Here is a 22,700-nt window from a genome sequence, read left to right on the forward strand (position 1 = left end):
GGGCGAGATCAAAAGCCCTTGGAATCTTGGCAGGAATACTGTTCGTGGTATGACATATATAAATAAATTAGCGGTACCCGACAGAAGATGTTCTGGGTCACCCTGGTCCACATTTTGGTCGATATCTCGAAAACGCCTTCACATATACAACTACGACCACCCCCTTTTAAAACCCCCATTAATACCTTTAATTTGATACCCATATCGTACAAACACATTACAGAGTCACCCCTGGTCCACCTTTATGGCGATATCTCGAAAAGCGTCCACCTATAGAACTAAGGCCCACTCCCTTTTAAAATACTCGTTAACACTTTTCATTTGATGCCCATATTGTACAAACAAATTATAGAGTCACCCCTCTTCCACCTTTATGGCGATATCTCGAAAAGGCGGCCACCTATAGAACTAAGGCCCACTCCCTTTTAAAATACTCATTAACACCTTTCATTTGATACCCATATCGTACAAACAAATTCTAGAGTCACCCCTGGTCCATCTTTATGGCGATATATCCAAAAGGCGTCCACCTATAGAACTAAGGCCCCGGCCCTTTTAAAAAACTCATTAACACCTTTCATTTGATACCCATATCGTACAAACAAATTCTAGAGTCACCCCTGGTCCACCTTTATGGCGATATCTCGAAAAGGCGTCCACCCAAACTAGGGCCCACTCCCTTTTAAAATACTCATTAACACCTTTCATTTGATACCCATATCGTACAAACACATTCTAGAGTCACCACTGGTCCGCCTTTATGGCGATATCTCGAAAAGGCGTCCACCCATAGAACTAGGGCCCACTCCCTTTTAAAATACTCATTAACACCTTTCGTTTGATACCCATATTGTACAAACGCATTCTACAGTCACCCCTGGTTAACCTTTATGACGATATCTCGAAAAGGCGTCCACCTATAGAACTAAGGCCCACTCCCTTTTAAAATACTCATTAACAACTTTCATTTGATACCCATATCGTACAAACACATTCTAGAGTCACCACTGGTCCGCCTTTATGGCGATATCTCGAAAAGGCGTCCACCCATAGAACTAAGGCCCACTCCCTTTTAAAATACTCATTAACACCTTTCATTTGATACCCATATTGTACAAACGCATTCTAGAGTCACCACTGGTCCGCCTTTATGGCGATATCTCGAAAAGGCGTCCACTCATAGAACTAGGGCCCACTCCCTTTTAAAATACTCATTAACACCTTTCATTTGATACCCATATTGTACAAACGCATTCTAGAGTCACCACTGGTCCGCCTTTATGGCGATATCTCGAAAATGCGTCCACCTATAGAACTAAGACCCACTCCCTTTTAAAATACTCATTAACACCTTTCGTTTGATACCCATATTGTACAAACCTAGGATCATCCCTGGTCCACCTTTATGGAGATATCTCGAAACGGCGTCCTCCTATGGAACTAAGGATTACTCCCTTTTAAAATACTCATTAACACCTTTCATTTGATACCCATATCGTACAAACAAATTCTAGAGTCAGCCCTGGTCCACCTTTATGGCGATATCCCTAAATGGCGTTCACCTATAGAACTATGGCCCACTCCCTCTTAATATACTCTTTAATACCTTCCATTTGATACACATGTCATACAAACACATTCCAGGGTTACCCTAGGTTCATTTTCCTACATGGTGATTTTCCCTTATTTTGTCTCCATAGCTCTCAACTGAGTATGTAATGTTCGGTTACACCCGAACTTAGCCTTCCTTACTTGTTGTTGTTGCAATTTTCCCTTTTTTTACTTTTTAAATATTTGTTTTATTCTTGTTTATATCGCTCTGATTTTTTTTTTTAGTTTGTAAGTTTTTTGCCATTGCTTTTATATATATACATATGTTGCTGTTATTGTTTTTGTTTTTAATGGTCTGTATCAGTATATGACTAGTCGCGAGTTCTGGCTTTTTTTGCAAGTCTGCTTGTTGTTGTTGCAGTTTTAATACCTACTTCTAAATTTTTTTTCCATTTTTGATTATTTTTTTTACTTTATTGTGCGTTTTCAACACAGTCCAATGATTTGTTAAGGATTGTTGTTATTGTTATATGCTGGTTAAGCATACATGCTAGAGCCACCTTAATGCCGTATTTGTAGAAGTATTATAAAAGAGCAGAGACCGCAACAATTACAAACTTTACAATCTAAAAGGGATGCCTTATGGTGGTCATGGCTAGAGGTGTTACTGCGGTAACGCCAAGACCGTATCCTAAACATATATTACTTATTGAGATAAATTATTGTGGTATGCTATGAATGCTAAACAGAAGAAACAAGTAAGGAAGGCTAAGTTCGGTGTAACCGAACATTACATACTCAGCTGAAAGCTTTTGAGACAAAATAAGGGAAAATCACCATTTAGGATAATGGACCTAGGGTAACCCTGGAATGTGTATGTATGACATGGGTATCAAATGGAAGGTATTAAAGAGTATTTTAAAAAGAAGTGGGCCATAGTTCTATAGGTGGACGCGTTTTCGTGAAATCGCAATAAAGGTAGACCAGGGGTGACTCTAGAATGTGTTTGTACGATATGTGTATCAAATTAAAGGTATTAATGAGGGTTTTAAAAGTGAGTGGCCCTTAGTTGTATATGTGAGGGCGTTTTCGAGATATAAACCAAAATGTGGACCAGGGTGACCCGGAACATCAACTGTCGGGTACCGCTAATTTATTTATATATGTAATACCACGAACAGTATTCCTGCCGTGATTCCAGGGGCTTTTGATGTCGCCCTGCAGAACTTTTTCATTTTCTTCTACTTACTATGGTAGGTGTCACACCCATTTTACAAAGTTTTTTTCTAAAGTTATATTTTGCGTCAAAAAACCAATCCAATCACCATGTTTCATCCCTTTTTCGCATTTGGTATAGAATTATGGCATTTTTTCATTTTTCGTAAAGATATATCGATTATTACTCAAGTTATCGTGTTAACGGCCGGAAGGACAGACGGTCGACTGCGTATAATAACTGGGCGTGGCTTCAACCGATTTCATCCATTTTCACAAAAAATCAGTTATCGTCATAGAAGCTATGTCCTTCCCAAATTTCAAAAGGATTGGTAAGTTTTTGTTCGACTTTAAAAGTATTCTAGACAAATTAAATGAAAAGGGGAGGAGCCACGCCCATTTTGAAATTTTCTTTTATTTTTGTATTTTGTTGCACCATATCATTACTGGAGTTGAATGTTGACATAATTTACTTATTTTTTGTTAAAATTTGACTTTTAAAATGTTTTTTGTTTTAAAGTGGGCGTGTTCCTCATCCGATTTTGCTAATTCTTATTTAGAACATATAAAGTAACAGGAGTAACGTTCCTGCCAAATTTCATCATGATATCTTCAATGGCTGCCAAATTACCGTTTTCTTTTTTAAATTACCTTCTTTTAAAAGTGGGCGGTGCCACGTCCATTGTCGTGCCACGCCCATTGGTAATGAATTATCGCACTTTTTCGGTTTTTCGAAATTTTCGCTATCGAAAAAGTGGGCGTGGTTATAGTCCGATTTCGTTCATTTTAAATAGCGATCTGAGATGAGTGCCCAGGAACTTACATACCAAATTTCATTTAGGTACCTCAAAATATACTCAAGTTATCGCGTTTACGGACGGACAGACGAATATGGCTAAATTAATTTCTTTTTTCGCCCAGATCATTTTGACATATAGACGTCTATATCTATCCCGATTTGTTTATGCTGGAAGCAGGCGTTATACTGTACGCAACCCTCACGTGGAATGCCCATCTAGATGCTACAAATCAAGAATAAATTTCTTTGGCAGCAATCGACTCTATAGCAAAACATGAAAGTATCTTCGAAAATTGTATTCTAAACATTTAATATGTTTGTAATGCTTTTCTTCCGTAGTTTGCAATAGCAAAATTAACAAAACTGCATCGACTAGTTTGATTTGGTATAACGTGTGCGATAAGAGCATTTACTGCTGATACACTCACTGTCTTAGTGGGATTACCTACCTTCCCTATTCTAAAAGAGAAAGAGCCAACACTTTCTGCACTAAGACTTTAAAATATCATCGAGCCAAAGGAACAGAAACATGACAGGGCACCTGCAAAGAATAAAAACAAAAAAAAAGCAAATTCCGTATTGCAACTACGGGATGCAATGACTCCTACGATCAGAATATGGAGTCCATATACTGACTCTGACTGAGAGGTCTGGTCTACGAATGGATTAAAATTTGATGACGGAGAAACGAAAATTGGCATCTATTGGCCGTAATCAAGGATGTGATACCAGTGGAATACCCCACTAAGTAGTTTTCAGGCGGAATTCGATGCAATAAGTGTTTGCGGTAGAGAATGTTTACGAAGGGGCTTATCCTCGAGGAGTATAATCATTATGTAAGACAGCCAGGCAACCTTACATGCCTTGCAGTTTTACACAATTGCTTCTTAGATAGTGGATGAATTAATTGGAGTCCTAAATGATATAGGAGCCATAAACAAGGAGTTGTTAGGATGGGCATCAGGGACATGAAGGTAATGAACCAGCAGGCCATCTAGACAATACTTAAGCAGAGTTTTGTGGTCCAGAGCCGTTCGGAGGACAAACACACTAGGGAAACTCTAAGTAACTAGGAAACAAAGTAGTTCACGCGACATTTTGTTGAATGGCCATGGCAAAGGCATGTCAAATTGTTTATACTTCCCACCAACGATAGTACCAGCCAAGCTCATTAATCTAAGCAGAGAGGACCCTGATAACTGTAAGAAACACCGTCGTCTGCGATATCACATAAGTAAGTTAAATCTAACCAATTCAATAATCTTTGGCTTTTGTAAGCTGAATGATGAAACGCCGGTTGACATTCTCTGCGATTGCGTCGCTCTGACAAAGCAGAGACCCTCCCATCTACATAGGTGGCGTGACTCTTAATTTCTTCGTAATATGGAGTAAAAAGCCTTAAGAGGTATTTATTTAAACTTGATAAATTCTTCTTAATAAAAATTTGTAAATATTGAATAATCTTTTAGTCTAACCTTAATTTGTTTATTTTCCATCTAAAATTTCAGCTCTATATTTTCTTCATTATTCGAGTAAGTAATTAATAACTCCTCAACTAAACTATTATTTGATTAACAGAAATTTAACTAATTGAACCGAATATGTCTCAATTAACTTGGAAAATAATTGTTCAGATAATCATCTGCAAACTTTGCTATTGAAAAAAAAAAAAACAAGTAAATAAATCGAAGGTGTAGCAAAATCGAATAATCATTTCATTGGAATATGAGCTTTATATGAAAGCATTTCGTTAGCTTGCTTGTGATTGATTAAACAATGTATCCTTTCAGTAAACTTAATATTTTATTAGTCACAAGTAGGCATTAATCGTTCAATTGTTAATTGATTTTGATTAATTAGTTGCCTGGGAATTTTAAGATGCATTTGGTATAAATGTCTTAATCGTTACCAAGTTGCCGATGAGAAAGCAAATTGTTTGAGAAATTTAATTTTATTATAAAAAAAGTTTCCTTATTGATATTCCTTGTATAAAATTTTGTAAAAAAAAAATTAGTAACGATCCCTAGACGAAGAAAAAAGTAAACAACCAAAACAAATAAGAAGTAATGTATACAAGTTATCTGGAAGTATGTGATCTGGGTTCACATGTGTTTGTTTATGGTATGCAATTGTGTATGTCAAAAGATGTTAACTTTGGCGTAGACGCTGCGAAGAAGAAACAATGAACAGAAATGCTATAAATGGCAAAAAGGCAAAAGTCGCACGCAATTCATTCATACGCTGAGCGCGAGCGCGCGGACTTACATTCCTATAATAAGTTGATATACTGAATTCAAACACTAAATTAAAAAACAAAAATCAAACTAGTTTGCAACTAGAGTTTTCTGACTTTTACGGAACTAGTTCGAAATTGTATGAATTGTAGTCGCGAATACAAATCATATATATTATTTCTAATTGCTGTTTTATGTACGGGTCCCTTTTTGGTCTAATTTGAAATCCAAATCTATAAATAAAGTTTTGGTTGTAAAGATGGAGATTCGGGCTATTAGCGAGCTTTGAGCAATTTTGGTCGTAGTGGTTTTGTTTAGCTATATTTTTATTAAAATAATTTATTAAAAATAAACGATTGTGAGTACACAAAGAAATCTATTTGTACTATGGCACTATTGTGAATATTTGCACCACAGGCCAGATGGCAGCGCAAGCTGTAAGTTTTAATTGATTGATAGAACAGCTGATTTCTGTTAATATTTGATAAGAGACTTTTACATTGGTTTGCGCAAGATGCGCACGGGTCCGGCTCGTTTTTTTATAATACTAAAGTATGCGGACTTCGAAAACCCCGATTGTTCACTGGTTGGCAACCAGTGGTTGCTTTCTTTTAAAATAAAACAATACTGACTGAAGGAGATGCGGAAGCGTCGAAACGTTTAGGAAGAAAAAGGAAAATATACACTTTGTCTTACAATAGTCGACCTTAAATTTCCAATTCAGCATATAAACTATGAGATTTGAGGTCCAACAAAAACGTATAGGATGTCTCGATGTTGCATTTGCCATTTCCGCCATCTTCAGTTACACGCTTATCTAAAAGTTTACGTAATAGCTTATGCATTCCAATAACATCCCCACAATCAACCAAGATGTTGCGTTTGTAAATATGAAGGAACTTCAGACGTGGCAATTGAAGTTTATTACGTCTTGCCCATTCCTAAATAAATTTCGCGAAGCACTGGTATAAACATTATCCCCTTACAACAAAGATAATTGCTAACATATTTTGTGTCGTATTCATTTTTTATATTATACTAGGTACAAACACACGCCATATTGGCAATTTATAGCATTTGGGCAATTTATTACGCAATTTATTATATAATAAATTGTAATAACAAATTGCCAATTTAAAAAAAATTGCGTAATAAATTGTTTCAAACTGTAAATACAACCTTGTAAAGTGTGTTTATTGAGTAGATTTAAACGTCAGCTACGCATGGCTCAACTATATGGTTGGCTCATCTCATCAGCTGATATTATTTTTTTCATTTCACTGGAGGAGGAATTGTCAAAAGAGGATGGCAAACTCAAAATGAAACCGAAACATTGAACACATTATCTTACAACACACAAAAATTTTAAAGTTTTATGTTTTCATTCCATTCCATTCACCTAATTCCAACACGCACATTTTGAACACAGGTATGTTTTTGCTGTAGAGATGAGCCAACCGGCCATCAAATTACTATTGTGTAAGCTAAATTGAGTTGTATGAACACCACTCGATTTGAATTGATATTGCCTCAATTTATTTTTCTGTTTGAACATAATATTATAGTTTTTACCTGCGAAAAATGTTAGAAAATTTACCAACCAGTGGGAAAAATAATTTCACTTGCAAAGTGTGTCAACACCCTTCACCAAAACAAATGTCACATTCTTCTTCTTATGCTTTGCTTGTAACAAAATTTGGGAGATGGCTACTTTTCAATATCAGATGGCGGCAGTGTCGTTCATCCTACCGTTCTCCATAAAAATACGTGCAACCTACTCATAATGCATAAGCTTGTGTTAAACTCATCTGTACGAAAAACTGCTTATGTGTCGGGTTGGCTACTTTTCCATGTCAGATGGAGCAAGTGTCGCTCAATCTACCGTTCTCCACAAAAATACGTGCAATTTGCATAAAATTGAGTTACACGCATCTATATGAAAAACTACTTATGTGAAGGGGCTTTAAAGCATCCCGTTTCAGTTGAAAGCAAGGAAAAAAATTTTAGCAAAAGTCAGCTGTTTGGCTATCTTTCGTTTATTCACAGTATATTTTGTCGATTTTTTCTACAAAATATTCACAATTATCGATTTAACCACGGATCGGTCACCCTGTATTGGCGAAAACGAAAATGTCAAATGAAGCTAACTGATATACTGCTATCCTCTAGCTAAAATCTAACTAAACCATAGTACAGGTTTACAAGTATGATATGTATGAAAAGGAAACAATTCCTTTCTCTTTCTAACACACTGCCGTTTGACACTTCCATAGCGGAATGATACAAGGTGGCAGCATGGTGACATACCTACAAACATAAATAAAAATTCCATGTACTTTGTTTTTGTAAATTCGATGGACAAATGTCAAAATCTTACTGCACCGGAAGTTGATGTATCAAATCAAATAAAAAAAAGTTTATAATCAGCTGCCACCTTGTATCGTTGCGCCATGAACACTTCGTTCAGTGTCAAACTAGTGTGGAACTCAGTGGAACCTGCGTGGAAAATGCGTTTGACACTGACCGAAGTGTCAAAATTACCGAGGTTGCTGTCGTGGAAAGCGACGCAGGGAAACAAAAAAGGAGCGGAATATCAGATATGGGTTACCGTGATGGTAAATTTTTTTGAACGAATTTAGTATGAAAATGTATTGCACCCATATGCGTCCTACAGAAAATTATACAAAAGTCTTGAATTGGGGTATCTGAGGACGCGTTGTTATTCCAGCATTAAGAATACAAACACGAGTGCTAAGTTTTTGTACCCGTTCAAATGTTTTCCGCGAAAAACAGTTTGAGACCGAGGTGGACTGCAATAACCCGTACAAAAATGTGGAAAGAGAAATGAAAAGACGCGTTTTGTTCGGTTATCAATAGTCCAAAGAGAAAAAATATTCGAATTATTGGAGGCAAGGCAAAAACGCGTCTATTAATACCTCCCCCGACGGTTTTGGTCGTGTTTTAGCAATCGTCCCCGTTAATAAAGTATCACAATTTGTTAATTAAAATTGTCCAAAACATATGGATTTTAAAGAGAGATGTAATTAAGTGCTCATTTGAAAGTAAATAAGGATATTTCTTTGTAATTTTACAATAAATATTTTGCACAGTTTTCGCTAGCAGCTACTACACTTTTCTTGGACCTAAGAAGTACAACAGTGCCAAATAGCATCCACACAAAAAACGAACAAGAACAAGAATTTTATCAGGTGAGCGTGACTGTGTATGTGCGCGCTGCTACAGAAGAAGAGCGCTTTTGATGGAAATCCGTCAAATCAATCTTCAGCACTCTAAGGCGGCTTGCGCAAATTTGTTGCTCTGCCTTGAAAAAGGCGGAGTGGATATAGTCCTTGTCCAGGAGCCGTGGCTGAGTAGTAACGGCAGTAAGATTTATGGATTAAGGACTGGAAAATTCAACACCTTGGTGCATGGGGAGGCAAGTAGGCCTAGATCCTGTGTGCTTGTTAAAAAAGAGATTAAAGCTTTTATTCTCTCTAATTTCAGCAATGCTGACGTAACCACGGTCTGCCTCGAGCGAGAAAGTAATGAAATGTGGGTGGTCTCAGCGTACATGCCCCACGGGGACGTAGCGGGACCACCACCTGCGATACTGGGTGAAATCACCGCTGAAGCAAGGCGGAGAGGTGTTGGCGTGATCATCGGTGCCGATGCTAATGCTCATCATAGCATTTGGGGAAGCTCTGATACCAACACTAGAGGTGAGTCTTTATTTACTTTTATTGTAGATGAGGGACTTTGTATATGTAATAGGGGGAGTGACCCGACTTTTATTACTGCGGTAAGGGAGGAGGTCCTGGACCTCACCCTGGTTAGTAGAGAACTGGAAGGTCGGATATCTGGATGGAGGGTTCTCAACGAGCACTCCTTCTCTGATCACCGATATATTCAGTTCTAAGTGAACGAAGAACGTCCCGGTAAAATATCTTTTAGGAACCCTAAAAGTACTAACTGGGACTTGTATTGTAGGAAGCTGGGAGAGCTACTGCCTGCGGTGCCTATCATTAGTTCGGGCCTGTCCGAATCTGAGATAGACGTTCTGGTGGAAAACTTCACCTCGGCAAGCAATAGCGCCTTTCAGCTGTCCTGCCCATTGACAACTTACAGAGGGAAGGGCAAGCCGCCCTGGTGGTCGGATTCTCTTGACGACCTAAGAGAGTCCAGTCGGCGGCTCTTCAACAGAGCCAGGAGGAGTAAATTACCCTCGGACTGGGAGCTCTATAAGGTGAGTCTGGGGATTTATAAATATGAAATAAGGATAGCCAAGCGAGATGCATGGCGAAGCTTCTGCGAAAACGTAGAAGGCTGCAATGAATCCGCGAGGTTTAGAAAAATACTCTCTAGGAACCCCGCTCCTCTGGGGTATCTGAGAGATGGTGGTGGGGACTGGTCGATGAGTAGCGAGGAGTTCCTAAGGCTTTTACTGGACAATCATTTTCCCGATGTCCCAGTTGCGCAGGGATCTTCGCCTGCATGGTCGGCGGTCGTTGGCCATGCAGAAGTGCCTGCCATTCCAATACGGGAAAGTCACATAACCTGGGCTATAGGGTCGTTCAAGCCCTATAAGTCTCCGGGCCCGGATGGAATCATTCCTGCGCAGCTTCAAAGGTCTTTGGGGATTTCCTGCCGCTGGTTGGCCATCATATATACTAACTGCTTCAGGCTTAACTATATCCCGAAGTCTTGGCACACGGTTAGGGTTATTTTCATTCCGAAGGCCGGCAGAAGCTCTCATGTATCACCTAATGATTTCAGGCCAATCAGTCTCTCGTCGTTTTTTCTTAAGACGTTTGAGCGGTTGATTGACCTGTACCTACGGGAAAGGATACCTCGGGGGTTACTGTCGGCTTCACAGCATGCGTACTGCAAGGGCAGATCGACGGAAACGGCTCTCCATTCGATTGTAAAGCAAATAGAGGGGTCCCTAGAACACAAAGAGTATGCTCTGGGTGCCTTTCTAGACATCGAGGGAGCTTTTAACAATGTCTTACCGGGGGCAATCGAAAGAGCTCTGGTGGGTTTAGGAGTCGAGGCGGTTCTGGTTAAATTTATTAGCAAACTTCTATGCGGCAGAATTGTCGCAGCGCAGTGGGAAGGGGCCATAATTAAGAGGAAGGTGTGCCCTATCTCCTCTCCTCTGGGTTGTGGTAGTCAACGAGCTTCTTGTGGAGCTGGAAGCCAATGGTTTTCGGGTGGTTGCCTATGCAGATGACCTCGCTGTCCTAGTTAGAGGCAAATTTCTGGGCACCCTGCGCGATGTTCTGCAGGACTACCTGGATACTGTGGCTAGGTAGGCTGAATCATGTGGATTGGCGGTCAACCCGGGAAAAACGGAATTGGTCCTTTTCACGAGGAGATATAAGATGCCCGATTTCAGAACTCCCTCGATTGGAGGGGTATCCGTTGGTACTTTCTGATAGGGTTAAATATTTGGGGATTGTTTTGGACAAGAAACTGTCCTGGAGACCCAATGTGGAAGATCGGGCCAGGAAGGCCGCCATTGCCTTGTACTGCTGCAGAGGAGCTATCGGAAAGAGATGGGGACTCTCGCCAAGAATAGTACACTGGCTTTATGAGATGGTGGTCAAACCGATTCTGCTATATGGGTGCTGGTCTGGTGGAAAGCACTGGACACGGCGAGCACCTCCAAAATGTTAGTGTCAGTGCAACGGACGGCGTTGATCGGTATCAGTGGCGCTCTCAGAACAACACCTACCTTGGCACTGAACGTCATGCTGAACATATACCCAGTAGATATTGCGGGAAAGGCGGCCGCGCCAAGGTCGTTGGTCACGCTTCGTGATATGGGATATAGACTTTCTGACCGCGGACACTCTAGCCTTCTTACCAGTTTCGACTTTATCCCGGACAGAACGGACTACTGTATGCCGATAACTGCTCCCTATACAACCTTCACCCCAGTTATTCCAGAGAGAGAGGATTGGGGAAGAGGAATTGTCTGGGGCATGGGACCGGTTAACTTGTTCACGGATGGGTCAAAGCTGGATGGAAAGGTTGGTGGGGGGTCTTTTGTCAAGAAGCCGTAAGTTTAAGTTGGCTGATCACTGCAGTGTATTCCAAGCGGAAATTGCTGCGATTAAGGCTGCGGTGGATGGAATGCTATCCAGTGCTACCATGGTTAGGGAATTTAACATCTACTCTGATAGCCAAGCGGCTATCAAGGCCTTGAGCTCAACTACAGTGCGATCGAGGGTGGTCTGGGAGTGCCTGACCTCGCTTGCGATTGCATCGAATTATTTTACAATTAAGATTATCTGGGTCCCGGGCCATAGTGATATCCCGGGTAACTGTCACGCGGATCTCTTATCCCGCATCGGTACAACTGAACCGAATGAAGATGGCTGTAGGGATTTCGGGATCCCGCTGGCCACCTGTGGATTGCTCCTCCATAGCTGGGCCTCGAATCAGCTCAGCAAACGTTGGGCGGATACCACGTCTTGCAGGGTAGCAAGAACTTTCTGGCCAAAAGTGGATGGCAGGAGGTCTGCTGAAATAATTGGGTTCACTAAGGCTCACCTATCAATGGTCATTGGGGTTTTGACAGGGCACTGTCCCATGGGTATCCATGCGGTACGTCTCAATATACTGGAAACTCCATCCTGCTGCAGCTGTATGTAGGATGATGAGGTGGAATCACCAAATCACTTTATGCTTGATTGTCCAGCTTTTGCCAGAACTAGGCGAAAGTACTTCGGTCGCGACTCACTTGGATCTCCCGAGGATATATCCAAAGTTGAGATTGGTATCATTCGGAGCTTTATCGTTGCTACCCAACGATTCTCTAAGTAGCTAGATCTAAGTCACCGTTATTTTTTTTGGTGTATGTGGTATCACAACGGACCTTCGTGTTGTCCAAGTGAGCTATCCTTATCAGGGCAGCTACCACCTAACCTATCCTATACATATCATACTTGTAAACCTGTACTTTGGTGAAAACGGCCCTAAGTAGTTGTCTTTATTTTAAATTTGTTATTCGTCACGATCCCACCGCGTATTTGATGTCAGCACAGCATTGAGCTTGTTTTGATAAAAAGACAGCTGGCTAACTAGTTCAAATTCGCTCCCATTTGAACTACTGCCGAGCTATTTAGTTTGCAACTTGTGGTTATAACTTCAGGGTATAAGCAAAACAAAGTCGTTAAATGCAACAAGTTGATGGGCAAATAAAAAAGTGGTTTCCTTCAAAATGGAATAACTCTTTATTGAACACTTTCTTGGACATTTTCATTTCGTATGTATTGTTTTGCTTTTGTGGCCATTATTCAACAATGAAAATGAGAGATTCCATTTTTGGGTGATATAGGAAAAACTGGTTACAGTTAGTTTGATCTGGTAATGCTAATCGTAATGAAAACCTTTAGTAATGGGCCCGACACATAAGATTTTTGATGCAGCGTCGTGCGCTGACAGATGAGTGGATTGTATGTATTTGTATGGGGAGCGACAAATAGCACATCACAAGGGCCATCTGACAAGCAAAAGTAGCAAACTTTCAGCTTTTATTGCAAGCAAAGCATAAGGAGAAAAATTTGACATTTTTTACATTTAAAAACTATATTATAACAAATGAATAGGAGGCTAAATATGTTATCAAGTACCTTTCTTGTATAGTGACGATGTTTATAACAGTGATGTGAAAAACTTTTTACGTGAATGGGCAAACTAAGTCGGAAACTCTGTTTATATTTATAAACGCAACATAAAAAAATTCATTGTCACGCGACCATAAACGGGCTGACACATAAGATTTTTGATGCACTAAACAGGCTGTCAACGCACGATGCTGCATCCAATACTTTATGTAAACAAATAAATATAAGGCGCGATAACCTCCGAAGAGATTTTAGGCCGGGCTTCTCTTCCAATTTGTGTCGTGCTCCTTTTATTTTACAGCAGAGTTTTTCTTACACTTTTTCAACAACATACCTTTGCTCAGATTGTCAAAATCTGCGTGTTGGTGGTAAGCGAATGGAATGGAGAGAAAACATAAAACTTTACAACTCTTGTGTGTTGTTGGAAACTAATGCGCCAAATTAGATGGATTTACTAAAAAAATTCTTTAAGTGATGTGAAACTATTTTTTAATAAAAAATTTACCACGACGGCAGTAAATAATTGTCAAAGTTTTGGTTACATTTTGCGTTTGCCATCCTCTTTTGAAAATCCATAAGTCAGTAAATTGAAAAAATAAATAAAATCTGCTGATGAGATGAGCAAACCATATAATTGAGCCATGGACTTAACTAAGACGCGAAGCTTCAGTTACTAGGCCATGGTTTTTATCGACCTTCTCGATAACCTTAATGACGACATGGAAATTCTTGTTTCTTGCTACGTTTTGCAGTTATGGGTATGACGACAAAGTGGTCCACATCTTGCGGTCTAACTCTAGACAAAAATGATATGGTGCTAGTTTTTCACGCGATTACCTGCAATTCCTATTATGGGGCTTTGTGCAGTGAACAGAGGATAAGTTGCTTTGTATTGATGTGAAGAGAATCAGCGCAGGTCTTTGTACTACAGCTTCTGCAGCAAAGGGATCACTCTGCATCGAATTATATCCTAGTTATTAGCTTCGCTACTCGTATACCCTGGTCAGAGGTGTAAGGTCGTGCCTTCGATTGGCGCAGGAGTCTAATAAACATGTTTGAGGGATCAATGCAGAGTCTTCTATGCACTTGTCGCTGTCAGGTAGGACTCAGCAGGTCAGCCACTAGCGCTTTAGTTTTAAAATAGTTTTATATTTGCTGGGGTAGCCAATGCGTAATGAATGCTGATCATATGGATGTCAGGACATAGTGACATCCATGGTAAATACCACATCGATTTGTTGGCCAGAGCGGGCATATGCGAACCGGCCGCGAATACTAGTAGGGACTTTGGACTCCCCTGGCTAGTTGCAATCTGCTTTACAAGTGTGCCTGGGTTATCCTAACAAGCGCTATGGCGCATCCTCTTTGTCAAGGAGATAGTTGCTGATAACAAAGGATTAGCCGAACTACTGTGTTACAGTGAGATTCCCGATAGTAGGACATGAGATGTGATTGAATGCACCGCCTAACTGGGAAAGCTATGTTATTTCTTTAGAATAGGAAGAGGTGTAATCATTAACTCATCGTTCGTATAGTGTAAATACTCATGCCGCGTTATTAATTTGGGCCAGCTATCAGCCAACCTAATCCAAGCATGGTTTCAAAACTAATATGGGTTCACCTTGATAAAGCATCATGCTCGTTGCTGAACTATTTATTTAGTGAACCTTACTTGGAATCGTTACAGAACTTAGTAGTAGTCCAAGAGTCAGAATGCCATAAAAGTCCAAATTATATTGGAAAATAGACTCGGCTCAATCTCGAAGTCATCGGAAAATATATCTGGAATAATACAAAAATGATCGCTTTATTAATTTAGGAATGACTCCGATGTACTGAAGCTTAAGACCTTGCACATCGCTTGACGTAAAGAATGAAACCACCAGATAAACCTGCTCATAGAACCTAAAACTTCTTTTTATTCGAGCGCTTCCCCATGACGGTATCTAAGACATTTCTGTTGGCTTTAGCGGTGTATAACCCTTAATTGAATTACCCATATTGTCGAAGCCCGAAATATGGATAATGTTTCTTGGTCTGTAGGTGAGAATCTATCTTGATACCGTTATTGTTGCACTTATAGCAGGCTTAGAAAGGTGTCAAGGATATGGACTGTCCTTTGTCGGACATAAATCTGGTATTTTTCGGTATTATCACCTTCTGGTAATAGTACGACTGCTGCGGAAACGACTTATTCCATTATCCTTCGAGGTTCTTATCTGCCACCTAACGTGGAGGAAAGCATTTATCTTTGTGGTAAGACTTGGAGGACGACGACAGACATGTCCCTTCGAACCTGCCCTCGAAATTCTCATAATTTGTACTATCGGTTGCCGTAGATGAAGATACAATTATTAAAAAATACACATAACGTTAGAATGAAAACTTCGTAGGGATTGTGTGGAAATCACTTATATCCCTTTAATTGCACGAATTTCTGGTAACTTCCTGGGACTTCCGTCTACCTATAATTGGTCACCGAAAAACTTTGTTTACAATGGAATAGAAAAAGGTCGTCGGAAGGCCGTAGATATTCTTGTTTTCGTCTTGTATCTGCAAAAACAAACCGCTTACACGGAATGAAGCGAATGCTCTGAAGTTTGCTGCAAAAACTGACAAAGGGTATTTTCGTTTCCAAAGACCAATCTTCAGGGTGTCCTAGTGAACCAAAAAAATTTCAAATGAGGGCATGCCGATAGCACTTACTTATGGTGTTTTCTTTTCTGGAAAAAATGTTACCCTCATGTTGCACTCTTAAGTTATAACTTTTGAACTGGGTCACCTGGAGTTATGCAAAATGACTCTATTTGTAGGTAATGAGACCCGTTTTCCTATTTATTGGAATATATTTTGTGAAAGGAATAAACGAACTCACGAGAGAGCTGAGAACACCAACAAGGCGACATTATTTTCAGTAAAACCCCTTTAGTCAGATGGATACATCTTAAGGGACTTGTGTTAACCGGTTAACCAAGGCTTCTTAGCTTCACCGAATCACATTTGCTTTAAAGAAGACTTTCATAGGACAGCGGATCCCGGAGCTCCATTCTTTCAGCTCACATAGTGCCTTGACGACAATACTTAGGCAGAAGAATCGACAAGAGGTCGCGTAGACTCAGCGAGGCCTACTTCATGGTAGCCACTACGGCGTCGAGTACACTGTTATGGTCAGGTAGGCTGGAGGTATAGCCTGCTAAACATGTTTAACAAAATATTCGCTTTCTTCGCTCTAGCGTCTACATTAAGTTTACAGACAGATTTGCTGCTTGCTCTACAAATCACTTACCGAAGAAGATTTAATGATGAGCTGTGCGAGCATTACGCAGACATCAACTTAGTCCATCGCATTAAAATACAGTGGCTACGCTGGCTAGGACATGTTATGTGAATGAAAGATGATGCGCCGGCCAAGCAGGTATTCTTATCGAAATCCACCTACGGAAGCAAAGGAAGAGGGTGGCACCCACTCCGCTGAAAGAAACAGGTGGAAAACTATTTAACTTCCCAACTGGTGCGACTTTTTGGGCGGCGAAAACCGGAAGTTCACTTGGACAGCAGACATTTTCTTTATAAAACATCATATAAAACAATGATCTTAGCTTTAATAACTTAGAAAATCGCTGAGTTGTCAGCGAAATAATTCCGGATAGGGCGTCAATCTTGGATCGGTCCTCTGGAAATCTGATAAAAACTGAAACCTGGGTACTTTCTCCTAGTACTAGCCGAAACTGAACTGACAAGCATGAAGGAAAGCCTTGCCAGTATTTTTAGATCCAGTTTTAGAGAACCCGTTGGAGGAGCTCCTGCAGCCCATCTATAGCTATTTACTCAGCAAGAGGTAGTGTCTGCCCAGGGTTTGCACAGCTGAATCAAAGTCCACCTGTTAGAAGCAGAATACGAGTGGCCACCAGAACTTCGAATTCTCTAAAACCCCATTATCCATTTCACATTCATTTCCATTCGCTCACCAGTTTTCCGAAATGCTCTGATATCCAGATGATACTTTGAGGAAACTAGTTAGAGACGACCGAAAGCTAACACAGGCATGGCTAGACCACACGCAATCACATCGCCGTTGAGTTCAGATCCTTAATTTCCGCATGGCTAACCGGATAAATATTAAAAATTTCACAACCTTAGTAGCATTGGCTAACATCCCAACACTACAGCGATTAGTCAGCTCACTCCTCCACAGAGTCCCTTACTTTAGATTTCACTAGAGAGAATAAATGTTTATTAGCTCCGACTAAGATCGAAGCGTGTAAGAATGCTGAAATTCCTGTAGTCCACAAACCTATTGCACTTATCACGAAGTGATTAACGATTAACAGCCGAGATGCGTTCGCCTTGTTCACAATATTGTCGTGTATGTTGCTCCAAGGGCTCCGCTGGTATCAGTCAGAGTTGTCCATTTTAAAAATAGCAACCAGACAGCCACCATCTCGAAGAAGATTGACTTAATCACCGTTTCTATTATGTTGTTAATAAATTCAAGCATAACCTCAGGAGGGACAAAGTCTGGAAGCAAGCCCAAACCAAATTTATGTTTTCCCTCCAAAATTCTAAAGAGCGATATTCTCTCGCTCTAATTTTAATAAGTTGACATCTACTATGGTCAAAACTTTCCAATAATTGAATCAAAACTTTTATACAAAATCCGAAAACGAAACTGAAAACAAAAGCAAAATAAGTTTTTATGGCGAAACGGAAACCGAAAACGAAACACTTTACGAAACTTATACGGGACCTTTATTTTGAATCAATTTGCATGCACGGTGAAAGTTATCACTGAAGTTTTTTGGGTGTACGGTCCTTATTCGAATATGAATGAGGAGCATTCGTTTCTAGCTCATTAACAGATCATTGAAACTCTGAACGCACATCAACGCTCACTTAAGCGTGGCACTTCCATAACACACCCTCTTACAAATTCGGCAATCCACCAATAGTTTTAAATTCGCTCATTCAAACTCTACTTCGGCTTACATTTCAAACATACACTTGTCAAACTTGCCTTAACCCATCCGAAGTCCAGTCAACTTATCAAGTTACAAAATAAACGGCGCGTTGGGCCGCAGCACAACACTAAACGGCTTTGATACCCGTTCGATCGAATCAATGACGAGGATTTCTTGACTTGATTTAACACAAAGAAATCCTATTTTCCGTCGATCGTTTCGTTAAGTGCCTATACCGTTAACGATCTGTTGCATACTGTTTTGGGACGCCTTTCAACACATTAAATGTTGCCTCCCCTACTACTGAAGTTGCTCAAAAGTAGTAGAAGTTGAAATGTTTAAAAATCGCTAATACAAGCAATAAACAAATTAATATGTATTAGAGATGTAACGAATATTCGCCTTAGCAAATACGGAATCGAGTTTATATAAATGGGAAACTAAGAATGTTGTTGTTGTTTTTGTTGTTGTAGCGATTAGGTTACTCCCCGAAGGCTTTGTGGAGTGTTATCGATGTGATGGTCCTTTGTCGGATACAGATCCGATACGCTTCGGTAACACAGCACCATTAAGGTGCTGGCCCGGCCATCTCGGGAACGATTTATATGGCCATAAACTAAGAATGCTAATATCCTTGAGTTTGGGAGCCTCATGAAAAATAGCCTCCAAACATTTTTTATCGCTAGCGACAGTATTATCTTTGAGCAGTTATCACCGGACCATCAGATAACCAGGTATTACCGCACCTTCAGCATAAAACTCAGAGAGAGTCTAGATCATTTGAAATAAAGGCAATTGAGTCAGGGATGCGTTATCAGAGGAGTTCAAGGGGTTGTGTAGCGCAAAACTCTCAATGGGTTGCCGGCGCAATATATAGCTTTCTCCAACCCAATTGTCAACCTCACCTACCCACGGCAAATCCTGTTTCATTACCACACGAGGCTCTGGCGACCACAAGCTCCTCATGGAACTTGAAGGTGGGTAGGGAGGTATGGCCTTGAAGGTTTAATGTGGTCATATAAATTGTTGCCGACATGATCGGTACCTCAATGGTGCTTTGTTACCGGAACGTACCGGATCTATATCCGTCAAAGGACCATCAACATCGATAACACTCCCCAAAGCATTCGGGGAGTATCTTTATCGTTAATACAACAAAACCAACATGCGTTATCAGACTACCTTTAGTCCTCGTTGACTTCGTCAATTCAATGTGAGGTTTCCTCAATAAGAGGAAGGCGGCTGACAGAGCATGTGAGGACGAGGGAATCTCAATCTTTGCCTATGGGTTCAAATTTGGTTAGTCTTCTACAATATAATTAAAAGATTTCCGGCACTAGTTCAAAGTTTCAAACAGTCGGCGCGAGGTGTACAATTTTTCAGGAGGTCAATGCGTTTAATTTTTCATTAGAATCAGAAGTCGTCAGTAACATCGCCCTTCGGAATAAGTACCCTAAGTATAGCTGCAAACACACAAATTAAACATGGCCAGATTAGAAGCCTGCCTAGCAGGTTCAATGAAAGAAATATTTATAGTCACAACTACAATTGTGGGAACTGGCCGACAGACCAACGTTTGTAGAGTTTAGTGGTGCCTTTCAACGCTTCCAAGGGGATGTAAAAAACGGTCACAAATTCCAGTTCAATACCAAGTACAAAATGTTGACAAGGTTGTACTACCAACCCTCAGTGAGGTATCAAAATTCTGCAAAAATAATTCTAACAGATTCCTTATAATTTATCGCATCTACAGGTTCATCGCCCGCTTATTACATTGACTAAGTGAACTCTATGTTATTGCTGCTTACCCGGGAACGCAACTATGCTGTGTGTCTATCCGAGGTGGTACCCCATTGCCAGTAATATATGATAGCTAAATCAGATAGGCACTGGCAGTGTTTCAAATATCCCCTCTTTCACTCGTGAAAACTAAAATGTCGCATCTCTGAAAGTGTTTATTGATAGGCAGGCAGCCATAAAGGCAGTAATCGCATATACTTTACGCTTTTCTAAAATAGTCATAAAGTCAAATCGTTTTTTCTCAAGGAGTCAAAAGGTTAATGATTTTATTTCGCACCCTGCACGTACAACTCAGTCAATTGAAGCGAAAAGATTTGTGCAAACCAGATAAAGGTGTGAAAAACATTTTAGTGTAAAAGTCATCAAATCCATGAATATGGAATTTTTAGAATTCGATTCGGAAGAAATAGTACGCGGTACTCCCTTTCCTATATTCTAATTTTATTTCAGCGAAAAAAATTATTTAATAAAATAATTTAAAAACAAAATTTTAAGTTAAACGGTTTTATTGAAAACAATACTTACATGAAGTAATAATAATACTAAAAGCTAGAAAATAATTAGGTAGGTCCTAGGTACTAGTCATCACACTCTTCATCAATCTAGGGCGTTGATCAGACAATTAAATAAAAGCGTTGGGCGCGTGAAATTTCTAAAAATGTGAGGCGTACCATGACCTTATTAAGGTTCAGTTGGTCTCACTTATGACTATCAATAGAAATTTCACGCGTCCAACGCTTTTATTTAATTGTCTGATCAACGCCCTAGATTGATAAGGAGTGTGATGACTAGTACCTAGGACCTACCTAATTATTTTCTAGCTTTTAATATTATTATTACTTCATGTAAGTATTGTTTTCAATAAAACCGTTTAACTTAACATTTTTTTTTTATTATTTTATTTTCAAGTTTTTAGTCTTTATTTAATTGCCTATTATTTGTCATTCTATTTAGTTCATTTAGTGACACATTATTACAAAGACTCTTTCCTGACAATTTGTTACAATCTAAGTCCTGAATACATAATCCTTCCAAAGACTTTACTCGACTCTGCGCCACGTATGCTTGTCCCCCTCCAACTCCAAAATATTTTGATGTCACTTCTACCGGACTGTATATAATATTTGTTCCAAATATGAGCCAAACCGGACGTCATAGGTCGCTTTATATTCATGTATGTATTATGTGTTCTAAATGTGGACCAAATCGGACACAAATACGATTTTTTTCAATATATTGATCCTTTCGCCACCTAGCGGCGATTTTTCTCATAGGTCGCTTTCTATTCTTGTATGTATTATGTGTTCCAAATATGAGCCAAATCGGATCACAAATACGATTTTTTTTGAATATCTCGGACCACAAATACGATTTTTTGAAATATTTCGATCCATGCACCACCAATCGGAGTTTTTTTCCTTATTATTGCATTGTCATCGGGTTCTGAACTATATTCCAAGTTTCAAGCTTTTAGCTTTTCGGGAAGTTACTTAAATTTCAATTACAAACTTCGTGCCTCCCAACCGTTTAAAAACAGGACTGCGGGTTTCTCTCAAATAAAAAGAACTATTTCAACTATAGTTGTGATTCATCCCGCTGAGCTTTTTTGTATTTGTGTTGTGGTTGTGGCCTTTTTCCCTAAATGGAATAAAATCAAACGAAAATTTCCTAAATTGCTATAGCTTCAAATTTAAATAGTTATAAAGTCAATTGACCTTAAGGCCTTTTAAAGTGGTCATAAGTTCAATTCAAATGGCCATAAGGTTAACTGATTCTAGGGCCATTGGCTCTATGTCTACCCAGCGTTAAGAATACATGATATCCTCATACACGAACGTTGGGTTTCAGTTATGCAGTATGTCAAATCACATATTCGCAACATCCCTAGTGGATATATGTATATGGGTAAATGTTTATTCATATATAGTACACATACATACATATGTATGTTTGGACATGTACATATTTGTATGTATAATTATGGCCTAGAGTACTTAAGGTTCGACAAGTGATTGCTTGGTAAAGCTAGCGTCGGACGCAAGCAATTAAATGTCGAGATAATGAAATAAATCTATTATCCACAAGTGCCCGAATGTGTGAATATATAATTTGACGTACATATACAGTTGCGCACGTAAAATAGCAGTAGAAAGTTTCTCTTATCAAATTTCGTCCATTAAATTCTTCATTTCCCTATTTTCGATAATTTAACACAAAACTTCCATGAATTTTTAATTGAAACTTTACAAAAAAATCTCAAAAATGTTTTTGAAAAAATGCCAAAATTTGAGAAAATTTCGAACATTCTTTTTAAAGTTTTCTGAATTTTTTGAAGTATGCAGTTTTGTTGGCCAATCAATTTTTGTCTTACAAAGTAAAAGTTCTGGGTCACTCAAAGTTCGTATTGATTTTCGACAATTGTTTTTCCCGAAGGGAAATAACCCGTCGGAAAAAAAATTGTTAAAATCAAATGCATATTTGGGTTCTTCCGGTTAATTTTAATAAATTTTAA

At 39.4% G+C, this 22,700-nt stretch overlaps 1 protein-coding gene across 5 annotated transcripts in view; it reads right to left on the reverse strand.

Annotated features, from left to right (window-relative positions):
• The window catches only part of dmGlut (Dietary and metabolic glutamate transporter), a 125,321-nt gene that overhangs the window by 89,990 nt on the left and 12,631 nt on the right, over nt 1–22,700 (reverse strand). The window contains exon 1 of one of the 5 annotated variants that reach the window (XM_067767450.1): nt 18,445–18,615. The exons of the other annotated variants lie outside the window; for them this stretch is intronic. The gene's annotated coding sequence lies outside the window, so the exon portion shown is untranslated. Of the gene's footprint in view, nt 1–18,444; nt 18,616–22,700 lie in introns of those variants that run through there. 5 annotated transcript variants of the gene reach the window in all.

Source organism: Eurosta solidaginis, chromosome 2 (genome assembly GCF_040869045.1).
Source record: "Eurosta solidaginis isolate ZX-2024a chromosome 2, ASM4086904v1, whole genome shotgun sequence".
Lineage (NCBI taxonomy): Eukaryota > Metazoa > Arthropoda > Insecta > Diptera > Tephritidae > Eurosta > Eurosta solidaginis.